The sequence below is a fragment of the Anolis sagrei genome, chromosome X (assembly GCF_037176765.1).
Source record: "Anolis sagrei isolate rAnoSag1 chromosome X, rAnoSag1.mat, whole genome shotgun sequence".
Lineage (NCBI taxonomy): Eukaryota > Metazoa > Chordata > Lepidosauria > Squamata > Dactyloidae > Anolis > Anolis sagrei.
In genome coordinates, this window is record NC_090034.1 from 41,897,554 (window position 1) to 41,914,345 (window position 16,792).

General features: G+C 43.0%; 1 protein-coding gene across 6 annotated transcripts in view; it reads left to right on the forward strand.

Moving 5' to 3' along the window:
* PITPNM2 (phosphatidylinositol transfer protein membrane associated 2) overlaps window positions 1-16,792 on the forward strand; it is a 226,410-nt gene that overhangs the window by 47,999 nt on the left and 161,619 nt on the right. For all 6 annotated transcript variants that reach the window (XM_060785502.2, XM_060785507.2, XM_060785506.2 and 3 more), the window contains exon 2: window positions 14,909-15,019. The gene's annotated coding sequence lies outside the window, so the exon portion shown is untranslated. The remainder of the gene's footprint in view (window positions 1-14,908; window positions 15,020-16,792) is intronic.

The window sequence follows — 16,792 nt, forward strand, 5'->3', positions numbered from 1 at the left end:
TACTCTTTATAATTTGGCCAAAAAAGGTGCGCATTAAAAACATGTGAACATAAAATATGTACAAAAGATTATATAGATAAAAACACAAAAATACCAAAAAACTTGCACCAAACACAGATACAGAAGGAATTAAGAGGGAACTGGGGATTTGGTGGGCAGCACTCCATCCACCTTAGCAAAAGGACCATCCGTGGATGTTCACCATAGGCAGGTTAGTGCTCTAGTTAGGATCTTTGAAGTTCAGGATACTGGCTGACGTATTGCTAGGACAACCTTTCCCAACCTCACGCCCTTTGGATGTGTCACTTCAGCTCCCACTGCCGCCAATCAGCGTGAGCAAGGGCTGGAAATGATGAGAGAGCAATAGATTTAGGGTAAGTAGATTTTTCCATTTGAAAGTGAGGATTCCACATGGTATTCAAAGGTGCAGTGGGTCATCTTACATAAGATATAATTTGTACAGTGTGTCTCCCCCTCGCTCAGTCTCGCTCTGCTGTAAGCCGTGTTGCGGTACTAGGTGTTCTCTTTGTCCCCTGACCTTTTTTGTTTGGCTCTCCTTGGCCTTTCACACACCCACACACTCCATTTGGGAAACATCGGCGGAGAGGGTTATTAGAGTAATTAAGAGCCCTTTTAAACCTGATGATGTGTCACAAGGTCCTTTAATTCTATTATAGGTCTTAGGGCAACGGGAGGACACTGTTTTGTATTTTCTATGAAGGCTGCACCAAGTCCGCAGGTCAGCTTTCAGCTGTGTGCTTTTTAAAATAGGTTAGTCATCGTTGGAAAATTTGGTTTCCGGCTTTGGGCCTGCTGTTGGTGAGTCACACGCTTGTCTGATGATTTACGTGGATGCTGATGAACGCTGACTTCTTTTTAGGCTTGGCCGGCAGGGTTGCCATTGCATCTGCCTAATCTCCAGACCCTAGGAATTGAGATACCTAAACAGTCACCTGCCACCTCACTTCAAGAACTTTGCATGGAGGCTTTGCAGCAGTACTTCATAATCTGTTGCACACAATAGTCTGTAAATGGGGCAGTATGCTGCCAGGCCAAGGTATTGATGATCAGAAGAGTCTGTCCACATTGGCTCTTTTTGACTGACTTGACAGATCAGGAAAATTGGTTACTGACTGGTGTCTCCTTTGGGTGTGGAGGTTATGCAGTCAGGCCTGTAGTCAGAATTTTTTTTGGGAGGGGTTGAAACTCTCCCCCCCCCCCCCCCCACACACACACCCAGATGACTTTTGAGGCCAGTGTCTCCAGATCTGGCAGGAGATCTCAACAAGGCCCTGAAATGACCATCATTGTTCAAGGAGTCTTCATAGGTAATAGGTTCTGAATCATTACTCCCTCTTTAAGCCCATTCTTTTTGGCCACAAAGGACAATAGTTTCCACAATTGGCAGAAGTTTCTTTCTGTTTTCTTCTGCTTTCTTCTTATTTCCTTTATCATCAAGACGTTTTCCTCTGTCAATTAGCAGGAAGTTTGCAGCCAAGCACAAGTTATTCTGATGGTACTCTGGGTTTTTTTTGTGTCTATTGAAAACTTTTATTGCATTTTCCCATCACTCAAATGATTTAGCAACACATGCACCAAACTTCTGATGAGCACCTTTACCCCCAACTTCTCCTCCAAACAGCACATCATACTTACGGAGCACACCTTGTACATGCAATGGGTAGGCTAGCCAGGGAAATCTGCTGAAGCATTTGGGTTGAAAATTTAGATACCTCTTCTTATCTACAGGAAATACATATCCTGGCAATGGTGTCCATGGATTTTGCACTAAGTGAGCTTTCACTTGGTCATTAGAAACAGCCTTGTTCATAATAATAATAATAATAATAATAATAATAATAATAATGACAACAACTACTACTACTACTACTACTACTTTATTTTTATACCCTGCCACCATCTTCTGGAGGGGACTCGGGGTGGCTTAGAAGCAGGACAAAGCCCCCCGAAAGGTCTGTGGTCTAATAATGGCACAGCTTCTTCTCTTTGGTCCTGTTCCATTGTTTCTTTGGCAGGGCTTGGATTAGATGAACCAGTGGTAGACATCTAAGTTTCCACAGTTTCCTCAGTTTGTAGACCAACTTGGTCTCTTCCACTATGTCAGCTATTGCTGCTATTGCAATGTAAATTGGTAGAAAGGTAGGTAATGATAGTGTGAATAAGCAAAACTGGGTTAAGATAGTGCTTGCAGTTTTGGAGAGACTCTTAATTTTTTGCTTCTCACAGACTTAGTAGGGGGATTTGGTGAACCAATTAAAATTCATGAGTAAACCAGGTGTTTTTTATTTGACCTGAAAATTTTGGGGGTGTTTTGAATCCATAAACTTCCCCCCTTGTCTATAGTCTTATATGCAATGATTTGATCATTCATGATTCAGCTTCTTGTAGGGTGGCCAGAGTGAAACCTGCGGGGGCCTCTTGTACTTTGAATGGTTGTAAGAAGATGGAATTTCAGCCGAGGCTTCTTGTGATCTGTTTGCTTGACCAGGAACACTTTGCTGAAATCCCCTCTTCTACACAAGCATGAAAGATATAGAAGACCTTGTTTTCATTCCTGCAACTTTAACTCCAGGGGCCAATCTACTGTATATGGGCCACAAAACAGTGGTGCTAATCCAGAGTGGGATCCCCAATATCAGTGCTGCTGAGCTGGTGGGGGTCAAGCATTCTGGACTACAAGACAATAGTGGGATGTGTAGGGATAAGGACCAGTGACTTCCAGACATATAAGGCAGATGAGGGCCAGAGGCTGGTCACAGTGTGTCACCTTGCCTGAGATCTGGCACAGAAGATGTGAGCACTCCTAGTATTATTTCCCATTATGCCATTTGAAGTGTATTTTCCCCCTTTTTTACATCCCCATTTTAGCAAGAGCTGCCACAACATGGAATCAGTTTTTCTCTTTGTGTGGGCGGTTTACTTATTTTAATGTTACTTTTTCATTTCATCTTCTCTCGCCTTGCTCCCATTCATATAAATAGATGCAGTGTGTTATGTTTAGGGAAGATGAAATTGAAATCCAAATATTGTCTCTCTTCTGGCTGTCGTTCAGACTGACAGGGATTGTAGATGTCTCCATAATTTCATATTTGCAATTGTTATTACTTTAGAGCTCTTTAACTCAGTGACGTAGGCTTTTACTTTTTGTCAATTTTCCTTCTAACAATAACTAGTATTTGTTTAGTCAATTATCTTGCTCAGAAAAAAAGCATGTTTCATTTAGAAATTTTGGATTCATTGTCCTTGTATTAGTTCTCACAAAAATACATGCAAATATGTGTGCACCTTTGTAATCATGAATAGTTATTTAGGTTGTTGTGAGTTTTCCGGGCTATATGGCCATGTTCCAGAAGCATTCTCGCCTGACGTTTTGCCCGCATTTATGGCAGGCATCCTCAGAAGTTGTGAGGTCTGTTGGAAACTAGGATAATTGGGTTTATATATCTGTGGAATGTCCAGGGTGGGAGAAAGAACTCTTGTCTGTTTGAGAACACAGAAATGCTGGACCACTCTAATAACTATCATGCCAGATAACACAAAGAAGCCATTGAAATCCACAAGCACGTGGACAATTTCAACAGAAAGGAAGAAACAATGAAAATGAACAAAATCTGACTACCAGTATTTAAAAAAACTCTGAAATCATAACAGTAAATAAAGACTCAAAATCAGGGGAACTCCAGACAAGAAACAATCAGGGACAGCTAATCACTTCTCAACAAAGAAGTCCCCTAGGCAGTAAGAAGTCACACCTTGAAACTGCTAGGCCATTAAATGCTAATCAAGGTGGCCAATTGAAACAATAACACATACCTCAAATAGACAATGCAAAGATAAATTAAATGCAAAGCTACAGAATGGAGGACGCCTGGCTCGACAGCAGTATGTGTGAAAAAGATCTTAGTGTCCTCATGGACAGTGGGTTAAACATGAGCCAACAATGTAATGCGGCAGCTAAAAAACCAATAGGATTTTGGCCTGCAGAAAAAAGGAGTCTAGTGTCTAGATCCAGGAAAGTCATGCTCCCTCTCTAATCTGCCTTGGTCAGATCATACCTGGAATCCCACTGTGACCAATTCTGGACTTTACAATTTAAGGAAGTTGTTGACAAGCTGGAATGTGTCCAGACGAGGATAACTCAAAGGACCAAGGGTCTGGAGAACAAGCCCTTTGAGGAGCAGTTTAAAGAGCTGGGTATGTTTAGCCTACAGAAGAGAAGGCTGAGAGTAGACATGATGATGGCCATGTATCAATATGTGAGGGGAAGTCATAAGGAGGAAGAAGCAAGCTTGTTTTCTGCTTCCCTGGAAACTAAGAAGCGGAACAATGGCTTCAAAGTACAGGAAAGAAAGGAAATTCCACCTGAAAATTAGGAAGAACTTCCTAACTCTGTGAGAGAGCTGTTAAACAGCGGAACTCTACTCCGGAGTGTGGTGGAGGCTCCTTCTTTTGAGGCTTCTAAACAGAGGTTGGATGGCCATCTATCGAGGGTGCTTTGAATTTGATTTTCCTGCTTCTTGGCAGGGGGTTGGACTGGATGGCCCACCACGTTTCTTCCAATCTTAGGATTCTAGGAGTCTAGGAGCCAAGGGTTTCAATCTAATGGTTTATTCCAATTCAGGTTCCTATGGACTCAGTGGGTCTGCTGTAGTTAGGGCTACCAATTGGATTGAGCCCAAGGGCATGGCGAGATGGCCCAGTCCTGTAAGATTTGAGGCAGGCAAAAAGTAAGTGTAAATGATTGCATGTCTCCACTGAGAAGCCCATGGCTGTAGCGATCTGCTGAGGGAAGCTGCACAATATCAAGGTCGGGGCACAATCCTGCCACCCTTTTCTGCGCATAAAGGAAGGCCCAAGACATGCATGTACAGGAATGGGTCCATTCAATGCTATTCTGTTTTGGTTTTGCCTTGTCTGGAGTCCCTTAAGAAGGAGGCGGGTGAACTGGGATATGTTCAGAAGAGGACAACAAAGACAGTGCTAGGCTAGGGTCCTCTTTTATCATTCCTGAAGAAAACTGCAAAAGAAAAAAAAAAGATAAATTAGGCAGCTTTGTTGAGTGTATGCATCAGAACTTAAGAGTATCCGATCGCAGAATAGGTGGCATTAAAGTTTGTAGTCTGCTCTGCTTGTAGCTTTGTCCATCCATTTTCTCTTAAAACATGAACATGTCTGGACCAGCCATAATTTGAAAGGTTCACAGAACAGAGGGTAACTTAGTTGATGTGATGATGATGATGCAGAAACCTCAGAAAAAGGTAGACAGAATTGTCATAATTTCCCATTCAGTCTCTGAAACAAAAAGGAATAAGAATAGCAGTGACAACAGGTGATGTCAAAGGAATGAAGCTGCCTGAGATCCAGCTTCTGTGGATTAACGGTCATTACAGAACTGTATTGACTTGAGTCTAATGCGCCATCGAATCTAATGTGCACTTCAATGTTCAAAACCCTGTAACCAACAAAAAGTATTTGTTGGTGAATGCAATGCTCAGTGGCAAAAAGTGCATTCTTTGTAATTTGGCCAGAAAAGGTGTGCATTACAGTGGCCACCAGCTTAGGATTCCTTCTTTCAAAATAAATAAATAAACAGACAAATAAATGAATAATAAAAAATTATTTATACCCCGCCACCATCTCCCCGAAGGGTGGCTAACACGAGGCCAAGCCCAAACAAATTACAATAGAGCAAAGTACATATAAACAAAAACAATAACATCAAATAAAATACTTACTAATAACATAGTAATGAAATGAAAATAATAAAATCATAATAAAAAGGTAATAAAGTTAGGCAAGGAGAACGAGGCCCATGGATAAAAATGGATAGAATTTGATAAAACCCGTGGGTGAGATAGGTAGAAAGTGCTATGATTTGTGAGAGGCATGGACGGGATAACAGTAAAGTTAATCTTCAGCTGAGGGATAAGATGGAAGAGCATCATGGAGACAAGTTGGACTTGGGACGGGACATAACATGGAAATTGACTTGTTCAGTCCCCAAAAGTGTTAGTACGCCAACACTTTCAACGATGGAAAATAAAACCTTGGGGTGCATCTATGCTGTGGAATGGATCCACTTTCACAGCCTTGGTTCAATGCTATGGGATTCTGTGGGCTGCCAAAGAATGCCAATGCCTCACCAAACTACACATCCCAGCATTGAGCTATGGTAATTAAATAAGTAATTAAACACAAAAATGGCCATCAGATTGAAAAAAAATCAACTTATATCCCCATACCAAAAAAAGGGAAATGCTAAAGAATGCTCAAACTTCCGTACAGTGGCCCTTATTTCACATGCCAGTAAAGTAATGCTCAAGATCCTGCACGGTAGACTCCAGCAATACATGGAGCGAGAGTTGCCAAATGTACAAGCTGGGTTTAGAAAAGGCAGAGGAACGAGAGACCAAATTGCCAATATCCGCTGGATAATGGAGAAAGGCAGGGAGTTTCAGAAAAACATCTATTTCTATTTTATTGACTACTAGCTGTACCCGGCACGCGTTGCTGTGGCCAATCTTCCTTCTCCTTTCTTTCTCTCCTTCCTTCATTCCTTGCTTCCCTCTTCCCTTCCTTCCCTTTTTTCCCCTTTCATTCTCTCCTTCCCCCTTTTCCTTCCCTTCTTCTTTCTCCCCTTTCTTCCTTCCCTACCTATTTTTGGACTGCAACTCCCAGCAGTCCTCCTGATCAATCTGTCTACCTACCTAGCGATCTCTATCTAGTCTATCTGTCTTATCTATCTGGAGGATTGCTGGGAGTAGCAGTCCAGGAATAGGAAATTGGAAATATGCAGGAGTTGGGATGCTCTCAAAGAAATCCAAGGAGAAGAAAGCCTGCTTCTTGGAAGCAGTGCATTTGGATCATCCTCCTCTCCTAAAGGACGTGGTCTAGGGGATAATGGGAGCTGTAGTCCAGAAGAGAGTGTAGATATGTTACTGTGCATTTTGTTTGTCAGGGGAGTCGTTTTTGTACATGCACTGTAGCATCTTTTTGCTTTTTTGGCTTTTAAAGTCACTCCCACTGTCCCCCCCCCCCCAGTGCTTTATGAGTGATGGTCACTCCTTGGGTTAGTAGGTGTCATGTGGCCAAATTTGGCAGCAATTCGTCCAGTAGTTTTTGAGTTATGTTAATCCCACAAACGAACATTACATTTTTATTTATATAGATTCTAAAGCCTTTAACTGCTTGGGTCATAATAAAATGTGGCAAGTTCTTGGTGGTATGGGGATCCAGTAATGAAATATCCTTTTGTGTCACCCCTAACAGCTCCCTCTAGAACAGGTATGGGCAAACTTGGGCCCTCCCTCCAGATGTTTTGGATTTCAACTCCCACAATTCCTAACAGCCTTGGGCCTTTTCTTTTTCCCTTCCAGTCGCTTAAGCAGAAAGGAAAGGAAAGAAAGGAAGGGGCCTGAGGCTGTTAGGAATTGTGGGAGTTGTAGTCCAAAACACCTAGAGGAAGGCCGGAGTTTGCCCATACCTGCTGTAGAAGTTAAATAAGCTGTAGTTAAATGGCTGTGTGAAAAAAAAGATTCCTATTTCTGTGTGAACACCATGGTTACCAAATTGAACCCTACCTGCCATGGACTCAGAAGGGGCATGATGGGCGAACAAAGGAACTGAACATTTGGCAGTCATACTGGATTGGGGACTTTTTTTTCTTTCAAGACATGATTGTACTTCACTGGGCCTTGAAAATGTCCCTTTTTTCAGTGAACGCCCCCCGAATCCCACAGCAAGTAAGTTTTCCAATTTCTAAGTCCAGGCAGGTTCTGACATGTAGTTCAAAATAAGCATCAGAAATGGTAGAAAGTGCCATAGTTGTGCCAACGGGACTAGTATTGATTGTGAAACAAAGGAGTTTAATAAGAGCCATGTTTTTATTCTGCTTCAGAATAAATGGAATGGTGTTGTCTAAAGCAGAAAGAAACATCCAGCATCTGAGAAAATCCTGGAATTGTTAGGGCATGAACTAAAATTCCTGATGCAAACACTTCTTTCATCTTAATACCCACAAGATGTATTGGCCCAGATGTGTCATCTTGAAAGGAATGGAAGAGTCTGGTGCATTTTCTGCGGTGGTAGGAAAAGAGGTTTTGATAGATTGTGACAAATGAGCTATAAATTGGAAAAGCAAATGCACTGGCCAGAAAATAAAAATAAAAGGGAAGGGAAGATCTCAAAGGTATTGAGATAGTGATTGATTTGCCTGGGCATTCCATGTCTTGCACAGTGGCTTCAAGGACAACTTGCTTCAGGCTTTCAAAGCATAATGAAAACAGTCTCAGAGCCTGGATAAAATGATTTCGCCAAACAGTAGCTCCTAGAATCCCCGAACCGGCAGAACCATGACCCCCCAGGCTCCACCAAGGGTAATATTACCAAGAAGGTTATGTGAAGTACTCCTTCCATTCCTTAGATCAGTGGTTCTCAACCTGGGGTCCCCAGATGTTTTTGGCCTTCAGCTCCCAGAAACCGTAACAGCTGGTAAACTGGTTGGGGTTTCTGGAAGTTGTAGGCCAAAAACATCTGGGGACGCCAGGTTGAGAACCACTGCTTTAGCTATTTGTACTGATACATTGCTGTCCTCACTAATGTTCTAGTGTGATGGATAAAGCATCATTGTCTTAAACTCCGCATAAACTCTTTTCAAATAAACTACCACCAATAGTCAAATGCAGCATACACAAGCCAAGAAGATATTAGGTTTATGGCAAGCCTTTTCATTTTGGGGAGTAAAATAAAGCTGAGACAGTGGTGCTATGGTTTGTGTATTGGTTTATGTACTCTCAGTCATGGACGAGTCACACTTTCTCAGCCTCAGAGACAAATCTTGCCCAGAAAACCCCATTGTAATATAACAACAGCAACACTTTATTTGTATTTCGCACTATCTCCTTGAGGGGACTCCAACATATACAGACACAAGGTAGGCATTCAATGCCTTGAAACAATGAAACACAGGTACCCAGATAAAGGTAAAGGCTTCCCCTTCATCTCTGGCTCTGGGCTTGGTGCTCATCTCCATTTCAAAGCCAAAGAGCCTGCGTTGTCCGTAGACACCTCCTAGGTCATGAGGCTGGCATGACGGTATGGAGCACCGTTTACCTTCCCACTAAGGTGGTACCTATTGATCTACTCTCATTTGCATGTTTTCGAATTGCTAGGTTGGCAGGAACTGGGTCTAACAATGGGAGCTTACCCTGCCCCATGTATTTGAACCACCAACCTTCCAGTCAGCAAGTTCAGCAGCTCAATGGTTTAACCTGTTGTACCACTGCGGCCCCTTGTAAGTTCATTTAGGATCACTGTAAGTTGGAAATGGCTTGAATGCTGGCAAAAACGAGATAAAATCTCCCAAAGTGATGGTGAGGATACATGACAGCATGTCCCTCTTTGCTTTTTGTTTTCCTGGAGGAGCAGGAGGCAGAACATGTTGGGAAACAGGTGGAGTTTATCGCAGATGAGATACAAGTGGCACATTAATGTTGAAAGAATAAGTGTGGCAAAGAAAAAGTCTTCAACAGGAGAGGATGAGCTGTGATCCGATGCTTTCACAAGATTACGTGATGCATCTTTTGCTAATATGTAGACATTTGCTCATGTGTTACTTGTCAGGCCCAGAACATAGAACTTTTTTTTTCAATCAGATTAAAAGAAAATGAAAAGTGCTAGAAATCTCAGAAAGTGTCCATGCTGGCTGGAGAGGGACCAGTGGTGATTCTGAGAATTTAAATCTAGAAAGTACTGTTGCATGTTCTGGCCTTCTTCCTGCAGAAGAGCTAAGAAAAATCAAACATTTCAAAAGGTTGGGATATCTTCAATCGTATGGCAATGGATGCTTGGAAACGAGATACCCTTGACTTCGTTTCTGAATTAATGTCCTTTGCACTCATGGGCTGTGATCCCACCCAGGGATAGGACACTATAGGGGAGAAAGAACAAACAGATTTAAACATAAATAGGCCTTGCATTGTAAGAGGACTATGTTATGTCCCCCATAGCTTCCATTTCTTTCCAGGCATCGGTGTGGCTCCTAGAAATGGCCAGGTATTGAAAAAGTTTTTGCCAACAAGCTTTCAAGAGGTTCACTCTAAATCCCCCAGGAATGTAGATGGAGGTTTAAAAAGTCCTTTGTGGCGCTTTTAGCTGGCGGAGCAAAGTTGGCAGCTTGCTGGCCTATATACAAAGTTGGAAAAGACCTTGTGGGCCATCTAGTCCAATTCCATTCTGCCAAGAAGCAAGACAATTGCATTCAAAGCACCCCTGACAGATGGACACTCAGCCTCTGTTTAGAAGCCTCCAAAGAAAGAGCCTTCACCACACTCCTGGGCAGAGAAGAGTTCCACTTCTGAACAGCTCTCTCACACAGTTAGGAAGTTCTTCCTAATATTCTCCTTTCTTTCCTGTAGTTTGAAGCCATTGTTCCATGTCCTAGTCTCGAGGGCAGCAGAAAACAAGCCTGCTCCCTCCTCCCTATGACTTCCCCTCATATCTTGATACATGGCCATCAACATGTCTTCTCTTAGCCGTCTCTTTTGCAGGCTAAACATGCCCAGCTCTCGAAGCCGCTTCTCATAGGGCTTGTTCTCCAGACCCTTGATCCTCTGTGTCACTCTCCTCTGGACACATTTCAGCTTACAATCAACATCTTCCTTCAACTGTGGTGCCCAGAACTGGACATAGTGTGATTCCAGTTGTGATCTGACCAAGGCAGAAGAGAGGGGGAGCATGACTTCCCTGGTTGTAGCCACTAGACTCCTATTTCTGCAGGCCAAAATCTTATTGGCTTTTTTAAGCTGTCGTATGACATTGCTGGCTCATGTTCAGCTTCCTGTCCATGAGGACTCCCAATATCTTTTTCACGTGTACTGCTATCGAGCCAAGTGTCCCCCTTTCTGTATCTTTGCCTTTCATTTTTTTCTGCCTAAGTGGAGTATCTTGCATTTGTCCCTGTTGAACTTCATTTTGTTAGTTTTGGCCATTCATCTCTCTAATCCGTTAAGATCGTTTTGAATTCTGCTCCTGTCTTCTGGAGGATTGACTATCCCTCCCAATTTGGTGTCATCTGCAAACTTCTAACCCTTCATCTAATCATGCCTTCTAACCCTTCATCTAAGTCATTAATAAAGTTGTTAAACAGGACGGGGCCCAGGACGGAACCCTGCTTCTGGCACTCCACTTGTCACTTCTTTCCAGGATGAAGAGGAAGCTTTTGGGGAGAATCACCCTTTGGTTTTGCTTGCTTTACCAATTACAGATCCTCCTAACCGTAGTTTTGCCTAGCTCACATTTGACTAGTTTGTTTGCCAGAAGGTCATGGGGGAACCTTGTCCAAGGAAGGCCTTAATGAAATCCAGATACGCTCCATCCACGGCATTCCCTTCATCTGCCCAACTTGTAACTCTATCGAAAAAAGAGATCAGATTAGTCTGGCCTTACTTGTTTTTGATAAATCCATGTTGTCTATTAGCAATGATGGCATTCCTTTCTAAGTGTTTGCAGACCACTTCCTTAATCATCTTTTCCAGAATCTTGCCTGGTATCAACGTGAGGCTGTCTGGATTGTAATTGTTTGGGTTGTCCTTTTTTCCCTTCTTGAAGATAAGGACCACATTTGCCCTCGTCCAATCTGCTGGAACTTGTCCCGATCTCTAAGAACTCTCAAAGATGGTTGCCAGTGGTTCTCAAATAACTTCCCTTAGTTTCTTCAATACTCTTGGATGTAGTTGATCTGGCCCTGGGGACTTGAATTCATTTAGAGCAGCCAGGTATTCCTGGACAACTTGTTTCCCTATTTGGGGTTGGATGTCACCCAGGACCCAGGACCTGTTCAGTGGTCTTCGTGATACTGCATCTATGAAAAGATTAACCAAATATGCTTGCTAATGGGGCCACCTTAAAAAAGGTCTTTGACCTTAAGCAAACCAACCTACCTCTGATTTGCTATCCTTTCAGTGTCTGGAGGAATAGATAATACTGGCCTAATTTACCTTGTGCTTTAAGGCTTACTGGGATATAAGGGATTTGTAGTGCTTCGGAGATTCTAAACCCTGTGGGAGGAGCCTTGGAGGTGGATAGCTCAATGGGAGAACATTTGCTTTACACCTCAAGAGCCTTGGTTACAATCCCTGATGTCTCCAGGTGAGGCAAAGAATTATGTCTGAAATACAAAAGAGCCATCCTTTGTTGAGATGTGATCAGGTGTTCCTGATTGTTTCTTGTCTGAAGTTCCCCTGTGTTTGAGTTTTGTTTTTTATTTACTGTTATAATTTTAGAGTTTTTCTTAGTAACACAGCATATTGTTTGAGAACACAGAAATGCTGGACCACTCTAACAACTACCATGTCAGGCTACACAGAGAAGCCTCTGAAATCCACAAGCATGTGAACAGTTTCAACAGAAAGGAAGAAACCATGAAAATGAACAAAATCTGGCTACCAGTACTAAAAATCTCTAAAATTATAACAGTAAATAAAAAACAACACTCAAAAACAGGGGAACTTCAGACAAGAAACAATCAGGAACACCTAATCACCTCTCAACAAAGACTTTCCCCAGGCAATAACAAGTCACACCTAAAAACTGCCAGGCCTTCAAATGCTAATCAAGGTGGCCAACTGAAACATTCACACCTGGCTCCAACAGACAAGAGTTCTTTCTCCCACTCTAGACCTTATACAGATATATAAACCCTATGTTCCTAGTTTCCAACAGACCTCACAACCTCTGAGGATGCCTGCCATAGATGCAGGTGAAACATCAGGAGAGAAGGCTTCTAGAACATGGCCATACAGCCCAAAAGACCTACAACAGCCCACTGATGTGGACCTTGCTTGTCCAATGTCGATTCTGCTTTCTTTCTGGGTGAATGGAATATATTTTTGTGCACCAACTCAGTCTTAAATGCAGTTGTTAGTTCCATCTAGAGTAAACTTATTGAATCAATGGAACTGAACCTGCATCCTGTTGATTCAGTGGATATTTTCTAGTGGGGAATAGCAATTGAATCTTGGTTTGCAAATAGCTATGTGCCTGTAATGTGCAAGTGGCCTCATCTGGCGACCAGATAGAGAAAGTTTACATAAATTTGTCATTTGTGGCTTAAAGCAACAACAAACAAAAGGAAAATAAATCCTTCCTGCTTTTGGGGAGGTGGAAACCCTTTTGGACTAAATGATCTTTGTCGATTATTATGGATAGACAGGATGGGGGACACCTAGCTTGAAAACAGTGCATGTGAAAGGGATTTAAACCACAAGCTGAACATGAGTCAAGAGTGTGATGCGGCAGCTCATAAAAGATTCTAGGCTTCCTCAATAAGAGTATAGTCTCCAGTTCGAGGGAAATAATAGCCCCATACTATTCTACTTTAGTCAGAAGTGTAGAATAGTCTCATGTCCAATTGTGGGCAAAGCAATTCAAGAAGGATAGGGATATGCTGGAATGTTTCCAGGGAAGTGCGACCAAGATGATCAAAGGTTTGGAAGCCAGGTCCTATGAGGAATGGCTTAGGGAGATGAGGATGTTTAGCTCAAAGAGAAAGTTAAGAGGGGACATGATATCCATGTTTAAATATCTGAAAGGATGTCCCATTGTGGAGGAAGCAATTTATTTATATATTTACAGTATTTATATTCTGCCCTTCTCACCTTGCAGGGGACTCAGAGCGGATTACAATGGACATATACATGGTAAACGTTCAATGCCATAGACACACAACATATATAGACAGACACTCAGAAGCTATTTAACAATCCAGTTTTTTCATGGGGGTATTCTGGCCACCAGGGGAGCTGTCGCTTCACTGTCCATTTGTGACACTGATGAAGTACTTCCTCATTCTTTGCATGCTTGCTGGAGATTTCTATGGCCTCGTATATTAGTTAAATTAGCCTCCCCACATAAGTGGTACTTAAATTTCCTATTTGACAGATGCAATTGTCTTTTGGGCTGCAAAGGTCAACAACAAGCTACACAATTTGGTCAGAAGCTCACTCCGACCCGGGCTGGCTTCGAAGTCATGACCTTTCGGTCAGTAGTGATATTAATGCAGCTGACTCCCAGCCAGCTGCACCACAGTCCTGGTGCTAGCTTCCTTTCTGCTGCCCTGAAGACTAGGACTCACTGGAGCAGTGGGTTCAAATTACAGGAAAGGGGAGCCCACTTGAACATTAGGAAAAACTTCCTAAACAGAAGAAGAGCTGTTCAACAGCGGAACTCTCTCCCTTGGAGTCTGGTGGAGTCTCCTTCATTTGAGGATTTTAAACAGAGGCAGGATGGCCATCTGTCAGGAGTGCTAGATTGTACTTTTCTTGTGATCTCTTCCAATTCTATGATTTACATAGCTTCCTAGTGGCCATAATTTGGGGTGCTCGTTTTCCCTTCCCACACTGATTTTGATGTTGCTGTTCTATAGACCTATCATTTCCTAAGTCTGCTTGTTTAAAAATAAATTATTTTCCTGAAATGACTTGAAGACGTGTGTGGATGGAGCCTGTAGTGGTCTAGATGTGGGGCTGAGAGAGAGCGTGCGAGGGTGGTAAGTACCCTCCATTATCCACTCCCAGCCCCAGGTTGAATTTCCATTAGCTAAGAGAAATTATGATGACTCAGAGCTTGGAGTTAGTTGAAATCCCTAAGGTGCTTCTTTTGCTGCCTACTGTCACGTATTGAATTTCAACATACTGGGGGGGGGGGGGGGGGAGGGAGCCTGCGGAGTCTCTTGGATGCTGTACAGTCCCAAACTTTGGGGCAGCCTCCTGCTTCTTTGCCCCAGTGACCATCATGGTCTGCAGCGCTAGAGAACTGAAACTGCATGGCCTACTTCCCAATTTGCCTCCAGCTTCCTCCTGATGCCTGTGTTGGTTTGGCTTCCCTTTAGGACACGAACGTTCAGGGACCTGTACTGACCTCCTTCATTGATGCTGCTGCTGCTGCCTTGATTCTCCCCCCAAGTCACAGAAGTATCCGATGTTTTTCATATGTCCCTAAGGTAAGTTCTCGTTCTTTACATGCCAGGGTGAAGATGCTGATTCCTTGGCATCTGTTTTTTGTTTTGCCTTCTCTTGTTCCTTACGCTATTTGTGCTTTCTAATTTCTCTATGCTAGGAAGAAAAGGGGGAAAAAATATTATGCACACAGCTGGACCAACTTTAGCCAGAAGGAAATGCGAATTCTGTGACTACACACTGTGCAAAGCAAGCACATTTCCTTTCGGTCTCATTTATTATGGTTTTGTTGATCACAGTGAAGAAGAAAATTGCTACACAGGCCTTTGTGGGCCCAGCCTCTGCTTATTGGATGTGTCATTCAGTGTCTGGCTTTTGATATTGCAGTAGTGCTGGAGAACTAGAAATGTTTTAATGACGAATGGAATAAATGGCACTGTGCTTATTTTATGCATATGCCTGTCAATATAACTCTGTGCCAGCCCACGACAGACTTGCGCAAACTGTATCAACTGAATGGGTTAGATAAGTGTGTTTGGAGTTCCCCGTTTTCCATAGCTCATTTTAGTTCTGCTATTTGTGGTGAGGGACAAAGGAACTCTGTAGTCTGTAGAAGCCTTGATTTGGGAAATCCCAGCTCTCTTCTGGGCTTGTGGGGTTGCCTCTGAAGATTGCCTGGAAGCTTCAGCTAGTTCAGTGCTCGGCAGTCAGGTTGCTCATGGGAGCAGGGTACAGTGAGCGGACAACTCCCTTGCTACACTAGCTCCACTGGCTGCCTGTTAGCTTCTGAGCACAATTCAAAGTGCTGGCATTAACCTATAAAGCCCTAAATGCTTCTGGCCCAGTTTACCTGTCCAAACGTGTCCCCCCCTACAAACCATCAAGGACTAAGATCATCCAGGGAGGCCCTGCTCTCGGCCCTACCGCTATCGCAGTCGCATTTGGTGGGGACAAGAGACAGGGCCTTCTCCGTGGTAGCCCCTTGGCTGTGGAACTCCCTCCCCAAGGAGGTTAGATCTGCCCCCTCCCTCTTGACCTTCAGGAAGAAACTTAAATCCTGGTTATGGGAGCAAGCATTTGCAGATTAGATTGATTTTACTGGCAATGATGAGATTTTATTGGACCACAATTTGGACGGATTTGGATGACGTTTTAACCTGGCAAACTGTTTTAATGTATATTGATATTTAATTTTTAGACATTTGATTGTATTTTATGATGTGTTTTGACATTGAATTGTTGCCTGTTGGTAGCCATCCTGAGTCCCTCCTTGGAGGTTGAGGTAGGACGGGGTGTAAATGTTACAAACAAACAAACAAACAAATACATTGTGTGGCTTACTGGGAACTTGAGAAGATCCAGAAAGTTATGGCAGACTTGTGTTGTGAGAGATTCTTCCTTTACATTACCACAGAAGACCCAGCACTCATATTCTGAAGCATCTTTGGACTCAGTTCCTTATGATCCAGTCCTGCGGTGTCATCCTTAGAAAGGTTCCTTTACGAACAACGGCACCATTTTTGATGCCCTTTTTGCTCTTCTCATGAAGGCCAGAGCACCAACAGAGGAAGGGGCATTTCTGTGATGTCTTCCAGATGCTTCAAATCCTGGTCCTTGCAGAAGTGGCTCTTTCAGCTGCCCCAAACATGGACCCAAACATGTCTTTTGAAAAAGTTCAATTTGCGGTTGTTTCCTCCTTTCTCTCATTTCCCATGAAAGCTTTTAGCTCGCCACATTGTTACAGCACAGGATTTTAACTTTGGAGGAAAGAGTGGGTGATGCCTGTGGCCTCTCAGTCACCGTGTCAATTCACTTTG